Below are 8,955 nucleotides of genomic sequence, written 5' to 3'. Positions count from 1 at the left end.
GGGTGTGTGTTTACGTGGTATTTTCTGGGTGTGTGTTCTAGGGTTAACCGTTCCACCAATTTGTACCAAGCTCGGTATTTTTATTGTGCTTTCCACAAAAAAGCAAAATGTTGAAAATTATTGAATTCGGACCTAAATTACGGCCGCTTTTCATTTAACGGTAAATTTCAGAAATGCTTGAAACTTCAATGTTTCGAAAATTAAAGACGCTAATTTACTCAAAATTGATACATCCCAGCTTACCATGTAGCGGTACCTTTCAGAAAGGCGAAAAAGCATATACGTAATACTTGCGCCGAGTATTTAATGTTCGGCTCCGCCCGAACTTAGACTTTCTTACTTGTTATACATATGTACATACTGTAAAAGTGTTAAGGCTGTTAACTTATCTATTAACGATTTAACTATAGTTTAAAATAGATAAGGTTACGGCCCTTAATATTAATATATTTGTTAAATGGCCCATCAAGTCGTTTGACCGTGTATGTTCTTGTGGTGTGATTGTACCAGCTGCTGGTGTCGTGAGTGGTGAAATTATCTCATTTTTTAAGTAAAAAGTATTTTACCGGAAATTGCTTGCGATATATACTACATGAGTCAAAGCCGTGTTTGTGAGAAAATTATAAAATTTCAACTCTAATTATTTGGCTCTTTTCTGGACCTCATTTGTAAAGAAATAAATATTGTACCAGCATGCTGGTATGTTATATATGTTTATACAAAAAGGTTTTTGGTTGGATAAAATATTTGAATTTTTTCCAGAGTTCATTGTTTTTCTATACCATTAATTATAATAATAGATTGGCGCTTACACAGGTGTTAGTGTTTGACCGAACTTCTCCTCCGATTTGTGGCGTGCGCCTTGATGTTGTCTCACAAAGAGGAGGGACCTACAGTTTTACGCCGACTCCGAACGGCGATTGTATTTTTATGAGAAGCTGTTTTTCATGGCAGAAATACACTCGGAGGTTTGTCATTGCCTGCCGAGGGGACGGCCGCTTTTAAGAAAAAAACTTTTTTCTATATTTTTTTGGGATGTTGCTTTGACCAGGGCTTGAACCCAGGTGTCGCGGAGTGGAAGCGCGCCCTGCTTACCACTACACCACAGCAGTCATTACTTATTGAAAATGTTTGCGTGTATACTTACATATGTATAGGTAAGTAAAAAAAAAATTAGCTACCACAACGACTTTTTTAGCCCTTTTTTTTAAAGGAATTTGGCTAACACTAAAAATGATTCGCGGCAACACTGCTAGTCTGCTTGCCTGATTTGCCTCGCTCATTTACTCGCCTCGCTCGTCTGCTGCTGCAAATGAGTGCCTCGCTCGCAACGGGGCGCGCACGAGGGCAGAGCTAATAAGGTCCTCGTTGGCTTACCGCTCTACTCTTGCACTGCCCTCGTTTGCTTACTCGCCCGCTGGCTGCTCATCGCGTGCGCTCTTACTTAACGAGTACTCGTTTGCAAACAGCCTCGTCTGTTGCTAGTAAGTTGCACAAGCTCAGAGCAAACTAACGAGCGAGCGAGGGGTAAAATGAGGCGAATCCGAACCCTGGATATAATGTGCAGAAAGGTGTATTAACATAACGGTTGTTTGTAACAGCAACAAGGAATCCAGATAAGTATAGACATATAGATATGTACAGAATGAGAACAGAATTTATTAGACCACGCCTGTCTGTCCGTTCGTCCGTCTGCCCGACTGTGCAAACGAAGTCTCGAGTAAAAATTGACATGGCTAATACCGTGTTTACATGAGACGATTAGTTGGCTGCCCCCAACGTCATTGCAAGCAATTAGTTGAAAGGCTGTCTACAACAGGCGATTGTTGCTTTCAAGTAAAAGTTACCTGTAAAATCGCCTCAATAATAAACACCATGTAAACGAAACTCGATACTCGAATGAACAAAATTATTATACCCTTGACCACAAGTGCTCTCAGGTATAAAAATATATCGTCGTTTAAAGTACAAAGCCGCGTATTAACAAAATGCAAAACCACGTATCAAGATAATGCAAAACCGCGTACGTGAGGTTGAATAAATTATTTTCTAGAGAGTAAAAACACTCATATTTCAAAATGGTTCTCTTTTTTGTAAATCAATCGCATTTCTGGCTAGTATATTTCAGGACGCATGGATAAGGATTGAGCCATGAGCTTGTGGGAGCAAATCCAATTTTTGGCAGCCAATATCAGTTACGCGGTTTTGCAGAATAACGGTACTCGGTTTTGTACTTTAACGGACGATATACAAATACATACATACAGTCGCGGATTTACAGTTTTCTCTTATATTTAGTACCAGCCTTCCCTTTCTCAGTTCCCATTATTTAGGAACTACATATGAACTCACTTTTTTGCCGACATTTATCGAAATATATTATCGATGAAATAACACAGGTCCCTGTATTGCTTGCTGCTAACATTTGTCGTTTTATACCGGGCATGTCCAGCGCTGTGCTGGGCATAGCTGTTTTGTATTTTTTTGCATTATTGGCCGCCATTAATATCTGGCCGTCCTAGCCCGAACCTACTTGGCCTTATGTCAAATCCGCCACTGTTTTCAAATGTATATATGTATATACATACTAGCAATTACCCGGCGTGCTTCGCTGCGCCTTAAATGTATTTTTGTGTTGTGGGGAGAGTTACAGCTCTTATGGCCTCATTTACAAAATATTTTTAAAGAACTTTATGAAGTTTTATTTATTTATTTATTTATTTATTAAATGAGGAACAACAATACAATTGTTATTGCACAGAAAAGAGGAGCACTGGCTGCCAGGGCCTACGGCTCGCTGGTATGAAACATAGTATTATGCAAATAATAAACTTTTAGATATCGAAGTATAAGAAACTACTAAATTGAAATTAGAGTGATTGGTAACAATACATAACTTAGTTCTAAAGATTTAACACTAAATTACTTTTCGAAGATCCGTTAGAGTTAGGTATGTAGCTATTTTCTCAATGTTTTCGGGCGAAGTGGTTTTTAAAAAATCAATGGGGTTGCCGAAGTTGAATATGTTGCTTCTGATGGAAGAAAACTGAGGACATTCGCTCAGTATATGCGTGACGGAAAGAGTTACCGCAGGACAATATTGACAGGATGGAGGGCTGGTACCAGATAGCCTATATGAATGTGTGGCTATGGTATGCCCTAAGCGTAGTCGAACGAAGGCTTTAACATCGCTGCATCGGCATGATGATGGGTACATTGGTGTGTTTCTCTCACTACTAATTTGCATATAGTGGTGTTGGACAGTTTTCCAATCAGTCACTTGCTTTATGCGCTGTTGTGAAGAAATGAAGTTATGCAAGTCTCTCTTGACCAGAAATTGAAAAGTGACTAAAGGCTCTCTTCCGGCCAACTTGGCGCGCTGATCCGCTAGTTCATTTCCTGTTATACCTTTGTGACCTGGTACCCACATTATTTTTATTGTGTTATGGTTATCAATTAATTTATTGCGGATACACGATATGATGTGGCTTTTGTTGTTAATGTTCAGCAACGATGATATGGTTGACATGCTGTCAGTGCAAACTATGGTTTTCGACGAGGAGCTACGTGCGTGATCTACTGCTTTCAATATCGCAACGGCTTCAGCTGTGAGCTGGGTAAGTTCCCAGCTGCAATGGTTTCACCACTAGGTGCTATAGCCGCGAATGATGTGTAGTGTTCTGATTTAGATCCGTCTGTGAAAATAAGATTCCATTCTGTACGAAACGATGCTAAGTATTCACGGAATATTTGTTGATAAAAACTAGAGCTAGTGCTTTCCTTGGGATATTTTCCGAGTTCTAGGATGAAGGATGACTGTTGTAAAAACCACGGTGGGTGTTTATCAGGCTGTCTGAGGGTCGGGCCAGTGATTCCTAGTTCTTTGGCATATTCAACGCAAGTCGCGATTACAGATTTCCGTCGTAGCGGACGTTTTACGTTAATTGTATCAATCACCGTTTCATGGAGTATCCTATTGTTAGAAAGGAACAACTTTGATATCAAGTACTTGGTGTTAAGCTCGATTCTCTCCTCAATGGTAGGTAATCCAGCTTCCGCGAGTATAAATTTTGTTGGAGATTTAGGAAAAGCCCTAATGTTACGGCAAACAGCGGTGTGATAGGGAGCGAAGAGGAGTTTTAAATGACACTTAGCACAATTGCCATATACCGGAAGACCATAATCTATCTTCGACAATATAAACGATTTCGTTACGTTAACTAAAGTTGAGATGTTAATAAGACAGTTTTTTGAGCTTAAGTATTTTATAACATTTAGCCTGGCAGCCAGTTGCTTTCTAACATACAAACAGTGTTCTTTAAAAGTAAATCTTCTATCAAAGATAATACCCAAAAACTTAAGACTATTAGTATTTGCAATATTTACATTATCGTAGCTCATATTTATGCTTCCACATTTGTGTTTACGGCAAATATGAAGCATTTTGCATTTCATTACATTTATGTTAGCGCCAGAGCATTTAGACCAGTTCGAAATGTCACAGAGTAGATCGTGGAAGTCTTTTTTAACAACGCTTAAATCGTTTACTTTAGTGAAGAGGAGAACGTCATCAGCGTAACAAATATGGGAAAAGTTTTTGTATTTGGCGATTATGTCGCTTATTTCATTGAATGCTATAACAAACAAAATTACTGACAGCGGGGAGCCCTGTGGTATACCGTTGTACATACGTGTCCGAAAAGGCCGAATTTACCTTAGTTTTAAATTTTCGATTTAACAAAAAGCTTTTTACAAAGTTATATATCTTGCCACCTATATCCCATTTTTCAATTTGACGTAGGACCACGTGTACACCAACACGGTCAAAGGCTTTTTCAAAGTCTAGGCTTAAAGTTGAAACGTGGCTTCTGTTTGAGAGTGCGATAGAAATATAATTATCAAAAAGGAGCAAAGCGTCCATGGTACCTTGTCCTTGTTTAAATGCGACTTGTTGTGAATTTATTAGATTATGTTTTAGGGCGTACCAAGATATACGTTTAGAAACAATTTTCTCAAGCAGTTTTCCTAGGCAACAAAGTAGAGAAATCGGTCTGTACCCTAATACTTCCGGTGAAATGCTATTCGATTTTGGTATAGGAAGGACAGTGGTATTTTTCCAAATTTGTGGGTATATACCCTTCATCAGGATGTTATTGTATAACCTTATTATTCTGAGTTCTAAGCTAATGGGCAGTTGTTGAATCATTGGATATGAGATTCTGTCTGCACCCGGGGTTTTACCTGACATAGTCGAAAGAGCTGATTCAAACTCAATAAGATCGATTTCGTTTTCAAAAACAGCTGTGGTATGAGCAACGGCATTGTTAGCCTTCTTTAAATATTCTTTTTTTGTTGAAACGAAAGATGAGTGAAAATTCGAGTCCTTCGAGTAATTAGACCAAATCATGGAAAAATGATCAGCTATGTCTTTTGAGTTTAGTATAGGACCATTTGGACCGTTCACTAGGGGTATAGTTGTTTGTTTATAAGAACCTGAAATCATTTTAATGTCAGCCCAGGCTTTTTTTGTACTTGTTTTGTGGTTGATTTTCTCGGAAAATGTATTCAGACATTCCCTTTTAGCTTGTTTAGATTTCTTCCTAAATATAGCATTGGCCTTTTTGTACCTAACTAGGTTATCGTTTGACCTATTTCTTTTAAATTCCGCCCAGAGAAGTTGTTTTTCATTTCTTAGTTTGGAGAGCTCATTGTTCCAGTAAGGTACAACATTTTTATACGTTTTCCTGGATGTTTGAGGAATAGAGTGATGAGCTGCGCTGCGAATAATTTTCGTGATTATTGATGCCTCTTGGTTAATGTTATTGGAGATATCTAATACATAGGATAGTTGGACGGCCTTACATCTAAAACTCTCCCAGTCTGCTCTGTCTGTCAAAAATTTGGGGCAAACGATCTTATTTTCAATAGACCCTATGTTTAGAGTTGTTGCAATAGGGTAGTGATCGCTACCGTATAGCTCACTTAAGGTATTGGTGCAGAGTTTAGGGGCTATATTCGTGGAGGATATTGTTAAATCTATGTTGGTGAATGATGAGTGTGTAGAGAAATGTGTAGGTTTGTTGTCATTCAGCACTGTAAGATTTTCGGACAGGATCCAATCTTCTACGACTTCACCTCTCTTGTTAGATATTTGGGATCCCCAAAGCGTACTCCAAGCATTAAAGTCACCCACAATTATTATTGGGGTTGATATTGATCTGACTATATTATTTAAATCTCTAAATGTAAAGTTTTGTTGTGGTGGTAAATATAAATTTATAATTGTGAACTTAAAGCTTAGTGAGATTTCTACTGCGAGAACGGCGATATTTGACTGTATATAGATGCGTTTATGTGGAATATTTTTCTTAACCAACACTGCGATACCTTGCTTATTTTGCGTGTTATTTGGGAGATTAAAAAAATAGCTTTGAAATTGCTTTGGAGCAGCTGCTGATTTATTAAGAGCTAAGTGAGTCTCTTGGAGAGCGATTACGCTTGGAGAATGCTCTTTTATCAGAAGTTCTAGTTCGGTGTAGTTATTGTAAAAACCTTTTAAATTCCATTGTATAACCTTAAACATTGAGAATATTTTGTTGCTAAAGATTGGTTAAATTTATTGAGAATAGTCGTCTAACATTGTCTGATCGTGTGAGTCATTAGCGTAGAATTGATTTGTGTGTATTTGGTTAATTGCTAGAGAGTCGGGTGCTAGTGGTGTGTGCAATTGTGGAACGTATGCATTTTGCATGTTTTGAGCTTGTTCGAGAATTTGGGAGAGAGTGGAATCTAAGCGAAATGGTGTATGTAATGAGGTTTGAGGTAAAGAGTTTGAGTTGACTTCATTTGCTGCAAACAATGGAGTTATTATGCTTTTAAATTGAGCGTTATTGTTTTCTGATCTCGGGTCGTTTAAATTAGAGTTTAATTGGGATGAAGTCTCAGAAGAAACATTTACTGGATCAGGAGTAGAGGATTGAGGTTTGCTTGCTTGCGAGTGGTTGTTTTCTGTTGTGTTGTTGGCTAGCGTTGGGTTTGCTTGTGTTAAGGTATCAGAGTAAGTATTGGGCGAGACGTTGCTCGGCGATTTGTTTGATGGGCTTGGTGGTAGAGCAGGTGGAGGTTTAGTTTTACTTGTTTCATTTTTGCTTAGCTTTTGGGCTTCGCTGGCAACAGCAGCAAAAGAAGCATTGAGTGTGGTCGGTGTCTGTTCTTTATAGAGTTTGAGTGCTTCGCGCATTGAGCACTTGTTTTGACATTTAATTTTCAATATTTCTTTGACTGCATATATTTTGGGCAAGTATTTTCAAATGTTGTGTGTTCGCTAGCTAGTTAATATTGCTGTACATATTTGTATAGTAGGGAGATTTTTTCAAATTATATAAATATACGTTATTTGAATATTGAATTAATACACGTTTGAGGAAAGCGTGAGATAGTAGACTCCAGTTATAAGATTATAAATTAAATTTCCAAGAGAAAGTCGGTTCTTTACATATTTTCTAATTACCTTCGAAAATATATTAACTAAAAAAAAATAATAAACAATGCTTCATAGATCGATTTTTTTTTTAAATCTAACTTCAAAAAGTTCTTTAAAAATATTTTGTAAATGAGGCCATAAGAGCTTAGGGGGAGAGTTACAACACAAAAGTACATTTAAGGCGCAGCGAAGCACGCCGGGTAATTGCTAGTAAGATTATAAATTAAATTTCCAAGAGAAAGTCGGTTCTTTACATATTTTCTAATTACCTTCGAAAATATATTAACTCAAAAAAAAAAAATAAACAATGCTTCATAGATCGATTTTTTTAAATCTAACTTCATAAAGTTCTTTAAAAATATTTTGTAAATGAGGCCATAAGAGCTTAGGGGGAGAGTTACAACACAAAAATACATTTAAGGCGCAGCGAAGCACGCCGGGTAAATGCTAGTATACATATACGAAGCATACACGTGGGCATAGCTGATTACACTCTTCATCTGTACGAAAAACGATCTACCAATGCTCGTCAGTGTTGCCACTTGAAAATATTATTAGGTACCAAAACGCCTACCAACTCAGTTTGCAAACTACCAAACTTTTTTTCCTCATTAAAGCTAGATTTCTTGAATTTACGGGATTTTCAGCACAAATTAACAGCCAAAATAAAAACTACACATATTATTGTTTACAGTATTAGTTAAGAATTCATACAAATTTTAATGCTAAACCAAACAAATTCGTGCCTTTAAATAAAAGAATTTACTTATTCCATAAAAATATTTTGCAAAAAATGTAAATATCTTTGAGATTAATTTGATTTATTCAAACATTTTTTTTTTGTGCGTGAAAAAACAAAATCAGACATTTTATGCAGTTCAATCAAAAAATTCCCAAATTCTTTTCAATTTGCATACACTCGCACTTTTTTACCAATACACCCACACATTGCAAATTGCCTATCATCAATTTTTTTTCAAGACGATAAGTAATTTCTCGTTCTATTTCAACAGCTGATCGATCATAGCTTTGGGAAGTTAGTTTTTGTTTGCAGAAAATTGTCTGCTTAATAAAATATAGAAAAAACAAAGAAATCGTATACGTGCGAACAAAGTGAAAGCAATATTTTGAACGTGTAAACATAAATTAAGCGAACAAATTTTAGTGCTCAATTCGGTTGTATTTTCAAAACATTTTTGCCTACCAAAAGGTTCATCAAACCAACCAAGCTACCAAAGTAGAATGAACCTACCAATTTTGGTCCAATTGGACCAAAACGGCAACGCTGATGCTCGTCAATGAGCGAAACAGAAATCGTTGTGTTTGCACTCTTTTTTCTTTGCAAAGTTTGTGTCTTTGGACGAATCATTCGTGAAATGTTTCGTTTGTTTTGAACTCTGTGTATGGACCAGAGAACAGCTTTGAGTATGATCGAGCCTTTTTGATCACACTCACTAAAAATCAAGCACAAG

The sequence above is a fragment of the Rhagoletis pomonella genome, unplaced genomic scaffold (assembly GCF_013731165.1).
Source record: "Rhagoletis pomonella isolate Grant_MI unplaced genomic scaffold, Rhpom_1.0 Rhpom_scaffold_00003, whole genome shotgun sequence".
Classification (NCBI taxonomy): Eukaryota; Metazoa; Arthropoda; class Insecta; order Diptera; family Tephritidae; genus Rhagoletis; species Rhagoletis pomonella.
Note: the sequence above shows the minus strand (reverse complement) of the source record.